Here is a 15,424-nt window from a genome sequence, read left to right on the forward strand (position 1 = left end):
GATTCCCAAGTCCTTCATGCCTAGACTCTGAAAGAACATGTAGTGCTTTTGTGTGATTATCTCAGCAGGCTTAAAACTTATCTACACAGTAAAGTTTTTTTTCAATATATCTTTAGATAGTGTTGGCATAAATTGCTTTGTGTCCACACACAAATGACCTTTTGTTTTTTTCACTTTATCTTGCATCTTATTCTGCAATAATGAATCCTCTTTGGAAATGACATAACTATTTTAGAATGAGTTACACCACTACAAGGTTTGTGTGGATGCATCCCTGTGACAGAGTACTGAGCAACAACCACTGAGCCAGCACTTTGATCACTGCAGCTCCAATTAAACACTGCAGAACATACCTTGTTAAGAAGAGCTATGGCTAATTGGTGAGTGGAGAAGAGCTGGGAGGCTAATTAAGCCATTAGACAGAGGATACAGAAAGGCACAGGAAGGAGCTTGGGCAGAGGGAGAAAGGCAATAGTGAGATTGTGATTGCCTCAGGAGCTGAGGATCCCCTAAGACTGTAGGAATAAGGCTGTAAAGTGTACAAGGGTGGTGGGAACTAACATGTAAATAAATTGCATGGTGTGTTTTACCAGTATAAATGTCTCTGAGCTTAGGATTTGAGCAGAGGCAGGAGTGAGTGGGCCCTGGCAGAATCCCAATTTTGAATTATTAACTATATTGCTTCATGCAGTCATCCCATTGATGCAATGCAGTAGGTAATAGCATATCTGGATTGCCTTGTCTGGTTATATGCATGTTTTCCCTTGCCCTGGGAGCATCTTCTGTTTAAATGAAGGCATATGCTCAAGCATCTCTGTTTGCAACTCCAGCTCAGGGCAAGTTCACAGTCCCTAAGTCTAGTACAGCCATGTGTAACAAGGTGATCTGCTCCTTTCATGATTGGGGGTGGGGAACAGGGAGCAGCTGACCTATATTCCAGAGAGAAGCCCAGAGGCAGGTGCTGGGAATCAGCTGACCCATGCTGAACAGCATTTCATAACTGGCCCATTCTCTCAGTTGAAGGTATAAAGGAGGACTCAGTTCCATGGGGGGAGGTGAATCAGGAGACAGTAAGGCATGTACTCTCCTGTAACCAGAGCAAGAGGCAGCATCCAGGAGGCTTCTGTGGCTCCCCCTAGAGTTGGAGAAGGCCCTGCCCAGTAGCTGCCAGAGGGCCCAGTCTGAAAACCTTAAACCAGATTGTTGTTTCTGTCACTTTTTGAACATTTTTCTTTGTTTGTTTGCAAAGATAATAAACAGAGCCCTGAAGAAAGTGACAGAAACTAATCTGGGCGTGGCTGACTATTGGTCCTCATCTGATGATAAGAACCATCAGGGTACACCACCATGCCCTGTTCTTCTGCTTGGTCTTGTCAGAGACCCAGGAATTCCTTGCCTTCAGGGGAAAACAAATACTAGAGAAATTATAGTTGCTGGAGAAGGAATCTTGGGAATTTGACACTAAGTCCTAGAATTTCAGTAGATTCTGCTAGGTATCCCACAATCCACCATGAACAACAACTCATAATGCATAGAGCCTAGCAGCAAAACATTGTCCCCGGGGATAACTGTACACTTATTTTTAAAGGTGCAGTGCTATGTGAGTCAAAAGGAAAGTAGTTTAAGCTATTTTAGACAAAGTATAGTGGACACACTCTTGGTTTAGAAGAGTAGCTGTGAAAGTCTATATCAGCAAAAACAATGAGGAGTCTAAGGTACCACAGGGACTCCTCATTGTTTTTTCTTTTTGTTTAGTTATACCTGTATAATTATAGCAAAACAGCTATGCTGAAAAATTTTTCCTGTGTGGTCAAGGCCTGAGACTCCATCTAGACTCCATACAAGAAGGGTGTGTTTTTAACTCATGTTAACTCATACTAGATTAACACAATTGAGATGCCCTCTTAATTCTAATTAAGGGCTTTTCTGCACACAAAAATTGTATTGCTTCAATTAAACCAATATAGATAAAGCAGTACAACAACCTCCCTTCAGTATGAACACAGCTATACTGGAAGGCACCTTTACACCAATATAACTGTGTACACACAAAGGGTTGTACTGATGTAATTATTTAGGTAGAAAATCACACCCTTAGTTAAATCAGTAAAACAAACAAACAAATGCATAGACCATGTCTAAGATGTAGGTGAATATATTTCAAGCCATTTTGTCTGGTCATGTCGTAGCCTAAAAGGAAGCTGACGTGAGGCAAAAACACAGCCAACCAGCTAACATGGGTTCAAATATAATTAACCTGAGGCTTTGTCCACATGAGAAAGAGTGGTGTATTGAATGTTCTGTTAAAATGATAAACTATCACTTTAAATTCTCATGGGTTTTCTTGGTCTTGCTTGCAGACGAGAGGCTCTGTAGGGAAGTGTGTGACCTGGGTCTTTCAGCAGCCACTCTAAAGGAAGTTGGGCTGAGCTGTAACCCTTTCCCTTAAAGAGTAGCCTGCTTTCTTTCTCTCTGTTTTTGTTACTTGTATGTTAAGGTTCTAGATTTTAAGAAATAAAGTAATGTTGCATTTCAACCTTCCAGAAGGAGCATTTTATGTTTTATCTAACTTTATTTGTATGCTATTGTAACCTATATACCTCCTGGGTGTGGGGTTCTGTCCCATCTAGTGGCACTGACACCTCTTAGAGAGAGAGAGATTAATGAGTCTGCTCTACAGCCTAAGCTAACATCCATGTAGCTTTTAGCTCATGCAGTAGAGGCTCATGCATTTAGCTCCAGAGGTTCCCAGGTTTGTATTCCCGCCCACTGCTGCTGGGGGTCTGTTGGCATTTACCAGGGCTGGCTCCAGGCACTAGCCCAGCAAACAGGTGTTTGGGGCGGCCATGGGGAAGGGGCAGCACGTCTGGCTCTTGGTGACAATTCAGCGACGGGTCCCTCACTCCCTCTCAGAGTGAAGGACCTGCTGCTGAATTGTCGCTGAAGACTGAAGTGGTGGCAGTAAAGCTCCTGCAGATCGTGATCGTGGCTTTTTTTTTTTCTTCTGCTTGGGGCGGCAAAAACCCTGGAGCCAGCCCTGGCCTTTACACTATGGATATAACAGAAAGTTTTTACTATTTATCCAATGCGGTTGTATGGGGTACCCCACTTTGTAGACACACTGATTCTGATATGAATTGGGTTTTATTGTTTTAGCTTAAATCGCTTCCCAAGCAAAATAAGCTAAACTGAAAAGGCCCAATTATATCAGAATAAGGGCTTGTCTGCACTACAAGCTACAGATTGAGTTACAGCCCTGTAGCCATGCCACTGTAGTGACATAGCGTAGGTGCTTCCTACAGTGACAGAAGGGATTTTTTCCATCAATGTAGGTATTCTACCTCTCTAAGTGGCAGTAGATATGTTGACTGAACCATTCTTCTATCGACTTAGCTGTGTCTACATGGGAAGTTGGATTGGCATAGCTACCTCACTCAGGGTTTTTTTCTGTGGCCATGACAGCCTCCTGTGCAGAGATGGGGGAAGGGGAAAGCAGCAGCTCCAGGGTAGGGTTTCAGTCCTCCTCTCCCTCCCCGGCCTGGCTTCAGCCGTGAGATTCCCGGGTTGGGCTTCAGCACTCCCCTTCCCCCACCCAGATTCGATCAGAGACGCTGGTGGCAGTGTAGCTTAATTCATTTCCTAAATGTATTAAGCCAAATCTCTATAAACAAGGTTTAAATCAATTTAAGAGTGTCCATACTGTTTTGCACCTGTTCAATTTAAAATCGCACTTTTTAGGGCTAGTCTACTCACAGACTGGAACCAAAATGTTCAATGGTGTGAATTAAAATCAGTGTAGTTATTTCAACCCAAGTTTGTGAGTAAATACATTCTTTGTCAAACTGATGGAAGTTTGAATTATAGACCAGACTCGTGGGCAGTTGTTCAACTGCTCTTCCTTTAACTGGTTGCTGGTGAGTGGGCTGTGGTGCCCCTACCTTAGTAGCAGCAACAACAGAATGGAAACAGCAAGCTGCAGAGAGAAATCTTTAAAAAGAACAGAAGTACTTGTGGCACCTTTTTTGCAGATACAGACTAACACGGCTGCTACTCTGAAACCTGTCACTATGCAAGACAGAGAAATCTTTATGCATCAGGGCCTTGCTCTGTCCCTCCCCCTCTCCTTCTCTGAGTAGGTTTTACATGAACGTTCTGGAGTCATCACAGAGAGAATAGGACACACAAACCCACAGCAAAACCCACACAGGCAGAGCTGAAAACTCTTCAGGAAGCTGACTTGAACTAAACCACTCGCTTATTTTTCATCACATTACGTCTGGCTCTGCTGCCCCATCACCAGATGAACTAAACTCAGTCTCTTACACCGGGCTTATTTGGAAGGTATGTAATTCTCTTTTCTTCTTTTCCCCTCCTCTCCCCACCTTCTTTTAAGAAAAAAGAAAATTTACTGTTAATCCAGCAATGAAAATTCTATTGGAAAAACAAAAACCATAGAGCTCCAGTTTGCTTCTTTATCCTCCACTTGCACTAAGAGTACTTGACTTCCGTAACATTTATTTTCAAGAGCCATGTTCAACATCCTGTATCTGGTGAATTTTTGCCCCCTCCCTCCAATGTCTTAATGTAAATATATATATTTTAAATCAAGATTAGTGTTTTTAGCTTTCCTCATTGTCTCATCTTACAAAACTTGATTTGAAAACTACACTGTCAAATTTTATACAAAATAGAACATTCCTTATTGTGACATCATATTAAAAGACAACCTAGTCCCCCTTGTTCACTTCCCCTGGATTTGTTATTATATTTTATGCTTATTTTCTACTTCAGCACAAAAAGAACATGCTGCTGTCCCTGGATTTTTTATTGTGTTTTAAGGGGTTCTTTTTGGAACTTCAGCCTAAAATGACCCATTATAAAGGGAGGACATAAGTGAGGTTGAACATGCCAGTAACTTTATATGTTAATTGATGCAGATAAAAAAGATAGAAAACAAACATATCTAAAAATCCTGGGTCTGATTTTGATCTAATTGACAGTAGTGTAGATCATGAATAACTCTACCGAAGTCAATAGAGTTATACATGCGTAAACCTGATGCAAATGAAAGGAGGATCCCATCCCTTGTTTGTTAAGTAAACTGTCACTGAGGGGAAAATTTATTGTTTTATTTTCACAATATACATTTAGAATGAGAATTGTTTTGTAATAATTTTTTCAAAGAGGTTAAATGGTAATGTTTTATTAACTGAAGTTAGTATTAAAAGGTTTTTAATTTACTGATTTCTTCAGCTCCATTCCTAGTTTCAGTTGAAGCCTGGTCCAGCTAGGATCCTAATGATTTTTCACCTCTTCATTTTGAGAATGAAGTCTTTAACTTGCCTTCTAAATGGCCACAAACACAATTCTCTTCTTCCTTCTCAATGCTACTCTTCTCTTCTATAGAACAAGTACCTTATTTTCATGACACATGGTCTGGTTACATATGCAGTGGTGTGTATATACATGTAAACTCAGATATACTCATGCATTTCAAGATTCTGTTTTCAGAGGCTGCTCCTCCAAACATATAAGCTATTCGATAATCGTCACCTTGCCAATGAAAAGGTACCTAATGTAAGAAGTGGATAAGGACGGAGTCTAAGGGTGCTGGATCACATAATATCCATTAGACACAGCCAGATCTAGATTTCTCTCAGGTACCCGTAAAAATCTGAATGTAATTCTTAATTTTCCTATCCTCCTCTTTCAGTGCTGTTTCCATTAGTACATGGCATAGGAGTGAGACTGTGACCATCTGGAAGAGGACGTCTTTAACACAAATTTGTCCTAAGGAAAATATTTTCAGAGTGGAAAGGTAGGATAAAAAAGGCTAGCTGATCCTTGCAGGACTGATCTGCTTGCTTTTTGCTGTACCTAGTGTATGCCTGTCTTCTACTGTTATAGAGATAAGGTGGAACTTTGCATTAGATTGTGTAGTAGTTTACATTTATAAAAACTCAGAATTTTCATAGAAATAAATTAATTTAACTTTTGAAGTTACCATAAATGTGAAAGTGATTTAAAAATGTGGTTTAATCTCATCCATCAAAGAATGACTTAAATATGTATCACATAATTAAATCCAATTTCATTAAAAAGGCAGGCACTTGGCATACATGTACTGTTTAGATGTTGGGCAGAATTAAAGTTATAGGAAGGCTTACGTGAATTTACTTCCTACAGCAAGAAATACCTTTGGAAGGAGGAACTGGCTGAATTTACTTAAGGTTCTAATCACTAGACTAGAAGCTCTACAATGGGAAAATTAGACATTTATGTGTTTATATCTTTTATGTATTTATAAATGACCTCCACCCCTTGTCTAAGCCTCTGAGCTCATTAACCATTAAATTGTAGTATATGGGCCTGAGTTTCATTTACACTGGTCTGTTATGCCAAGTTGCCTTAAATTGCTTGTACACTGTAAAGTGGCCATAGTATAAATGAGAATCAGGCCTCAAACATTTACCTTTTTTCTGCCAATGATTAGCTGCATCAGAGGACATGTCCCACATGCCAGAGTAAGAGCATAAATTTAAGTCTACGTCCCCAGCCAGTTACCACTGGACCTAGTCTACATTTAAAAATTAGATTGACCATGGTTAGATCGATTTAGCCCCCAGTGTGGACATGGCTAGGTCAACTAACAAGTTCTTTCACAGATCTAGCTATCACCTCTCATAGAGATGGCTGAACTACATCAATGGAAAACCCCCTTCCATCGATGTAGGAAGCATCTACGCTACAGCAGCAGCATTGCAGTGTTTGGCTGTGCTGCTATAGCAGCTATAGTGTAGACATGATCTTCCCAGAGAAATTCTTAAGGGTCTGACCAACCTTCTCAGGAATATCATGAGTAGAGAGATGAGTTTTACACCACGTGCTGAAGTTCAACAAATTTCTGGCTCTGTCTGACCATTGTGGAAAGTGAGTTCTGGAGGAAAATACTCTCCAATGAAAACCTTGAAGCAGCCCGCAGTCACGCAAACCTCAAGAGAGCATCAACTGATCTCAGCTACCACAGTGGTGGACAGCAGAGAGTCAATCTCTTGGGTAGATAGGACTAAACCATAGACCTTTAAAGGCCTAAATGAACATTTTGCATTACACCCAGAAGCAAACCGGAAACCAATAGAACTAGAGATGTAATGAGCTCCCTGTGGCCAATTTTGCAAAGCAAGAGATCTGCTGTATCTGCACTTGTGGAACCTTCTGACTGGTCTTTCCTGGTACTCTCATGTATAGTGTGAAATATGGCAACCAATCTAAAGGTCACAAAGGCATGTGAGACCAAGACACTAGCCTATCTCTCATTTCATGGATCTAGAGCTGGTTGTAATTTTTCATTGACAACGTGGTTAACTGAAAAATGGCCTTTGAAAATGAAATATTTATTTTGTTGCAAAAAGGTAATTTTTTTATAGTTAAAAATAATGAAAACTTTTACTTAAAGTTTGTTGCAATTTTTTGTTTACCATTAAATTAAAACCTTCAATTACCTTTTCAGTAATGTTTTTCATTAAAAAGAATTTGTGGAAAAAAAGAATGAAAATCATGAACAATTTCTAAAACACTAAAAATGAGTCTGTTTCAAACACTTAAGGATGAAAACAACTTGGACATTTCAGTTTTTCGCAAAAGTAAGTTTTTAATTTTTTGACTAGCTCCAGCTGGATCTTTTAAAACAGTGATTTTTCAAACATCACCATGCCATGACCTAGCCATAAAGAAAGGGAGTGTGGCTGTTATCTTGTCAAACTCACCATTGAGAACATATTTTAAAACATTGTGCCGATACCGCTATGTATTGGAAACATACAACAAATTTGATGCCCAGGACTTGCCATCACCCCTTCCACATAAAATTAAACATATTTTCCTATATATTTAGCATAATTTATTTGTGCTTAATTTCTAATGTTCATTGAAAAACCAAAAGACTCTCCAACATACAGATGAGCTCTGATCTGTGTTGAGAGGAAAATAATATGGAGCCAAAGGCTCTGCTTATGCAGCTGCTAAGTATGAACAATGGGAATCACTTGTACAAAGCGGCTGCATGATCAGGTCTAAAATGTATCTCTCACCAGAGAAAGGAAAGGCAACTGAGAGATTCTGCTCTCAGTTATATCAGAATATCCCTATTGATGTTAATGTGACTGCACCAATGGAACTAAGAGCAGAATTTCACCAAAGATTTTATCTGTTTGTACGTCCAAAAGAAAAAAGAGATAAGCAGGGGTATAAATTATCACAGATTAAGTTACCTTTCCAACTTACCTATGTCTTCAGATATATGGACAAACATATCTTTTGCACAAGGGACCCTATTTTGCTCTCCAATTCTTCTGTCCAACTCCCACAGGAGTCAATGGCAATTGTAAATTCATGTGTGATGTGAATGTAATTGAACTCAAGATACATATTTTTATCCACGTGGGTCAGTAAAATAGGCAGATCAAACATTTAAAAATGTTAAAAACCAAAAAATGATGCTGTTGTTGGTTTTGGGGGTTTCCCAAAGGGGCACCACTGATGACACACCATGTGGGAAAGACCCGACATACATGGGAAGGGAAAGAACACTACTCTTCCAGCAGAGGCCAGAACGAATATTGTGGTTAATGGTAATGCACAATACTGTTTTCAGTGCACACATGTTTGCAAGGTTGAAAATTAATCTAAAATATGTGAAATTCACCCAATATGAGCTAGTGATAACATTTGTTGATTTCTTTACTCCTCACAAGTGATATTGATTTGATTTTGAAGGTTACCCTTGTTTACTTAAAATAAGGCTGAATATCTTCATGCAACCAGGGCTGTAGTTAGATGAAGATTTTTTTTTCTTGTCTTTCATATCCAAGGGCTTTGAAAAGTCCTGAAATCTTTCATTTTAATAGGAAAGGCAAATATTTTCCCTTCTGATGAAAGTCAGTTTGGGGATAAGCAGAAATATAGATAAATTGCACTTTGTATTTTTCCATTTACAATGGTTATGCTTAAAAACTTGTCAAAAACTAGAAAGTTTTAAGTGTGGCCATTATATCAAATTACTTCCAACAGTGTATGGTAAACTGAATAATTTATAGCGTCTTCTTTTAAACACATTTGTATTTTTGATTTCCTCTCTTTACAAAGGCGTGTTATAAAATAAATTAAACAAAAGCTTTTCAAGATGGGATGTTTCATTATTATCAAACTAAAACCAGATTTGAAAATTCACTTATGTTTCAATAAGGCTTTAATACTGAATGGGAGGTTTTTATAAAACTTCCAGATGGGCTTGGACCAAGCCCCCTGAGTCAAATAAACCAAATTTTGCAAATGTTAGTATACAAGTCCAAAATGTGACATTCTGCCATATTGCCAATAAAAATGTCTCTTTTTCATATAAATGGCTGATTTCATGCAAAATGTGCTAACACTTCCTTGCTAATAAAGAAAAACTTTAAAAAGTTCCCGACCACTCTGAGAGAACAGAAATAGTTTGCTGTGTACCCCGGCATGTACTATGTATTATCCAGTCACTAGATGAAAAACAACGTTTCAGTTATAAGAATCTAAAATGAAGTCTGACCAAAAAAAACTGTACTGGGGGATGAGAAAAGAAGGGGTCTATATAAAGTATCTATTTTTGGTAGTGGAGAGAAGTTGGATAATCCACTCTTGAGGGTTTTTTCTTCTTCTGAAACTACTCCATATGGTCCAATGCTGCTTGTAATATTACACATTTGATAGAAAAGTGGTAGAATGTTAAGGTTGCACAGAAATCAGAGAAAGCTAATAAAGCAGGCGTTCTCAGGCCAAATTCCGCAAAGACTTACATCACGGATTGCACAGAATATACATCAATGTAAATCTGACCCTCTATATACAACATGTGTTACTTCAAAAATAAATTAAATGAATACAAGCATGACAGCTTGCTAAGGCTGGGGCACTCCCTTTCTTTTTTGTTATAACTGCAGCCCTGACCCTGAAATAAGATCCATGCTCACAGGCTTCTGTACCCAGCTGGAGAACTTCATTGTGACTCGTGTGAGCAGGAAAGGGGACTTCAGTGCCATTTATATGCACTTTTGTATTCAGTTTCTTTTGTTAAAATAAAGCATTCCTAGGGAAGCTATGAATGTAGGAAAGGAGCCTTTCCAGTGTATTCCATAAATATGCTTTTATACCAATTTTACAACTGCATGGTATAAAGTACATGAAGACTGGATAATGGAATAGACCTTGCAAGGTAGCCACATATAAATTAAATACAAAAAAGTGTAAAACAAATTAAAGGGTTAAATAGGTTAAACCACCAAATGCAGGAATAATAACCTTCCATCCACAAAGTGCTTTATAAAATGATTTGCTAACTAGGTACAGACATATTGCCACACAAAAACTGTAATTGATAGTTAGGTTCGAAAGGAGGATACCACTTGCTACAGTTAACATCTAACTAAAGATTTTATACCTGCATACCATACACACAGGACAGAAACTGTGGACTTTGGCAATTCTGGAAATACAAGGTTAAAGTATGTAGTCAGTTCCTTACTACCTTGACATAATTAATCATTCATGATTCGCCACCTCACCAAATTTCTACAGCTCACTCAATTTTACCTTTGCCCCATTAAAAATCAACACATAACTTCAGACATGAAATACAGGAAAATATAAATGTTCACCATAATGTATCAATGTATCCTGAATTGTTCACTATGAAATACAACATACGTTATTTGTTACACAAAACAGTTACAAATTCAACATAGAATATCTTGTACGCACATCCCCATACTTGGAACAACAGCACCAAATCCCTCCCCCACACCAAACACCTCCATGAAACATTCCAATTCTGTGTTGCATTATTAATTTTCCTCTCCCTGAGCACATCCCCCTGTAATAAAGCACATACAAATACTACATAACATACTAAACACAGAGAGTCTGCTCCTACTCCTGCTGAAGTCAGAAGAAGTAGGGCTGGGCTTTGAGGGCTTTGAGAAGTAGGGCTGGGCATTTTAAAAACCTATAATGTGCACTTTGTAAGGAACATACACGCCCCTAATTTACCAACCAATACCTTTGTTCAATTAAACAATGAAATAATGGGGGCAAAGCTAAAGCTTGAGTGGATAAAGGAAAGTGGTTGCAGTACGAGTGGATGGCCAGTTTTTACTACCCCGCGGGGGGAAGTGGCTGGACAGCTTACAGATGCATTTCCAGACTTTTTAACATTTGGAGGTTTTTATATGTATGTGACATGGAGGTATACAAATCTATATTTTTTATTATTTTTATTATAGTAGTGTCTAAGCCCCTCCCCCCACACCTCCCACCCCCTCAGTCAAGGACAAAGGCCTCATTTTGATAGTTACTGTATAAACAAGTAACAAGAAGATAGTCCCTCCCCAAGGGCCTAATCAAAGCTCACTGAAATCAATGGAAAGACTCCCATGGACTGCAATGAGCTTTGGACAATGTGCAAAGATACTAACGTCCTTTTAACCTCAACTATCTTTAACTAAAGATTTTAGTGTGAGGATTTCCAGATTTTTAAGTTTTTGTATTTTATTTTAGATTATATAGTTATAGGATTTACATAAAAATGCATGCATAGACACATACAATAGAGGATAGAAAAATTGTAATTATTTGAATATAAATATTAGTATGTACACATAGAATAGAAATGTAATTACATGTAAGTGACTGTGTAATTTATTTATGTCCGTTTGTCTCCATTCATTTGCAAATATAAACATCTATTATCTCTTCATCTATATATATATATATTTGCATGTGTATGAGGTATTTATATAGATATGTGTGTGTATCTGTGTTTTAGTAAACATGAATGTATAGATTAGTTATTGAATGTTTCATGTTTTTTAAATATATGCTGATTGATTTGTGCATATAACTACATACCTATCCAGGCTGGCAAATAGTGCCATATTCTGAATAAAGATATATATTAATTTTATACACAGATTTGTATCCATTGTGTGTGCATGAGGGATGGGCACTCTGTGTACATTTTACTTCCTAATGGGTGTTAATCGTGCTTTAGCTATCCAATAAATTATTAAAAATTCAAACAAAAACAGTGAAAGACACCAGACTTTGTGATAAGTCCTATCTGTAGCGAAATCAATATCTGAACTTCAGTAAAACAAAAAACAATAGAAGGATTTTAAAGAGTTAAACCGCTAAAAATGTTTTTACCAAATATTATATAAATAGTTATATAATATATATGTTACCATAGATATGTCTTTTCTGATTTACCTCATACTTCAAGAAAAAAGTTCTGTGTTTAAAGTAGGACGTGTCGTCATGAGAAATTTGATGTGGTTTGGGGCCCAGTGCTGCAAACCTTTATACATGTGAATAACTTCACACACAAGCAGTGCAATTGAAGGCAATGAGACTATTTCCATGCCTAAATGGTTACAAGATTGGACCTTTGGTTTGATTATACTGAAGTTAGGCACGGCCTTAGGACTGAAACCTAGGTAATTTTTAATTATGGAAAGATGTCTCTTCATAATATGTACATGTAATAGGACTATAATGTGAGTGTGTTTATATGTTTAAGTATGTTGTGTGTGTGTGTGTGTGTGTATATCTATACCTAGATGCACACACAGAAGTAGCTGTATTTCATTGGTGGATACACATACCCTAATGGGGGCCATTAAGTATCTTAGATAGATAAATATGGGTGTATGTGTGTAGAATACTACCCCTCAATATGTATATGCATATCCACCACTGAAATGTAGCCACATCTGATGTAAAAATTTTGAATTATTTAACAGCATAGAACAAAAAGGTGTTACAGCTGGCGATGGGAAACAAAGGCTATTTTATCCAATATACAGTGTACCAGAACAATTTTACATGGCACAATGGAGGAAGTTCACCCCTATTCAGGTAACCAGTAAAAGGCCTGTGCATCGCTCTCTTAGGGCATGACCCGATGGTCCCTTTCCATTGACTTCAAAGGGTGTTGGATCAGGAACTTGTACTGGATTTTCACCTCCAGGAATTAACCTCATATGAATTTGGGCAGGACACAGGGGTTAGTGTAGAAAATCAGTCTTGGGCACCCAAATATTGAGTTATCGGACATTTCGTACTATACTCCCTACCTAAGCACAATGAGAATGAGGTGGTTTAAGGATCCACCTGATCCAGGCCTTGATTATCAGAGGTACTCAGCACTCATAGTTCCCATTGTCTTCAGTAGTTCAGGAACTCTAAATATCAGCCCTTTACTCAGACTTTTTTGACCTTTTAAGGTTGTTCTAATTCATGGGTGTGCATGTTAAATTTTCATGATGTGGTTGTGTCAAAAGTGTGATCAGACACAAATAATCACAATATAGGGTTTCATATCTTACTTTTCTTCACTAATACTGCTGGGCCATATCATGCTACCCACATTAAAGTAGAAATTCCCATTCTCAGCAATGGAGATTTCAGTCCCAAAACTGAGGGCATGTGATAGCCTATTTAATAATAACATAGTTACAAATGTCTGAAAATTTGGCCTTTATCCCTTGTTTTTAGTTTCAAGCTTTATAATGTCTGAAAAAGCATTTTAGAGTTCAAAATGCTCATGCTTTGTCTCATCTCAAACGTGAATATTTTTAGGGAAGTTTAACTCCAGGATGTTTGGCTGCAGTCACTGGATAATGATGATACTACTTAGCATATGCATTGTATTTAATCTTTGGCTGGCCAACTAGACTAGCATGTGTTAAAGGCCTTGTCTACACTATTCTTTGTACACATGTTAACTAATCCAAATCCTAGTTTAGAGAAGGCTGGAATCATTTTCAAAGTACCCAGAAGACATTCTGCACCAAAATATGAAAAATTCTGCACCAAAAAATTAAAAATTCTGTACACAGTATTTGAAAATTCTGCAAATTTTATTTGTCAAATAAATGTGGAGGCTCCAGCATGTCGTTAGGGAGCACAGGCCACTGGCTGCACAGAAGTGGGAGATCACTGTGCAGATCCCCCACCAGGAAATGGACTCAGCGGTGAGGCTACACCCAGCCCTAACACAGCACAAGGACCTGACACGGTGCAAGGAGTGCAGGGGAGTGAGGCTCAGTGGGAGGGTCTGGGTGTGAGGGTCTCTGGATTCACAGTGGTTGGGTGGATGGGGGAGCAGCTCCCTGTGCAGGGATCCCTCCCCTGCAGCTGAGGAAGGATGGGTGCAGGAAGCAGGGAGAGGGCGGATTTGCAGTTGGGGAAGAAATAAGGGTGTGGGTCTGACCCGGCCCTGGATGCCGTGGAGGGAAAGAGAAAGTCCTGCCCTCCCCAGCCCAGCCAGGACTAACAGCTGAGCCCGCTACAGGATAGGAGCCACCAGATGGGTCTTTCCCAGTTCCACCCTCTGCCTCACAGTGATTTACCTCTCTACTGGCTGCCATGGGCACCTGAAACATACTGGTGGAGAGGGTCACATGACCACTCTTGTGGCTTCCCTTTGCTTCCCTGTCAAAAAGTCATTTTTCTGTGGGGAAGCAAAGAAGTCCACAGCGGACATAAATTCTGCACATTTGCAATGGTACAGAATTCCCCCCAGGAGTATCAAAGATAGGATTAGAATGTAGGAGTTGCTGATACCTCTTTCTGAGCTCAGGGATGTGTTTTCATGTAGATGTTTGACCACACTTGATGACATTCTATACTTTAAACTAGAAGCCAGTATTTTTTCTAGTGAAATTGAAAAACAGTCTCATTTAGTTCAGCAGATAAACCTGCCTCATTAAGCTATAAATGTTCCTGAATTAATTTGTGCCTGGAATTGTTTCCTCACAAGTAAAGCTAGTTCTTCATGTGATATATACTCACTCAGGCCCTGATCCTGCAATCAGTATGTCATCAGCCCACTGCTCCCATGTGGAGTCCACTGCAGGATCAGGGCCCTGGTTACTTTCCTGTACTACTCACAAACCACATCAGGCTTTGCAGTGTTTAAGTATTCTTCCAAGAAGTCACTTACGCATTAGTTTTTCTACTTATTTTTTTGTGTAACCTTTACAGATTATAAACTGTTTGGTATATGTGGTAAAATTAATCATTAGAGGGCCCAATTCTGCAACCACACAAACAAATCTTGTGCCTTTACTTGCATCAACCTTTACTCTACCCCTATCAGCAGGCATTTCTAATATGGTCTTTATTTGGTGATCGCACAGAACTGGGCAATGTGATATATTATTTGGCACATTCTATAATACAATGCAGTCGAATGGAACTGCAATATGTTTTTCTAGCCTTGCGGGTGCTTATGCAGTGTGTTGTTTTGCCACTTTTGCTCTTAAACCGAGGTATAGTACTGCCCCTCCAACAGGACTTTTTAAAGGACATCAAGTATGTATTCTTCATTTAG

The 15,424-nt window shown here is 38.8% G+C and overlaps 1 protein-coding gene across 2 annotated transcripts in view; it reads left to right on the forward strand.

Moving 5' to 3' along the window:
* Window positions 1-15,424, forward strand: part of RHOH (ras homolog family member H) — a 34,035-nt gene that overhangs the window by 9,538 nt on the left and 9,073 nt on the right. The window contains exons 2-3 of one of the 2 annotated variants that reach the window (XM_030564799.1): window positions 4,137-4,341; window positions 5,714-5,818. The gene's annotated coding sequence lies outside the window, so the exon portion shown is untranslated. Of the gene's footprint in view, window positions 1-4,061; window positions 4,342-5,713; window positions 5,819-15,424 lie in introns of those variants that run through there. The other variant, XM_030564798.1, reaches the window with a different exon arrangement.

Source organism: Gopherus evgoodei, chromosome 5 (assembly GCF_007399415.2).
Source record: "Gopherus evgoodei ecotype Sinaloan lineage chromosome 5, rGopEvg1_v1.p, whole genome shotgun sequence".
Taxonomy (NCBI): Eukaryota; Metazoa; Chordata; order Testudines; family Testudinidae; genus Gopherus; species Gopherus evgoodei.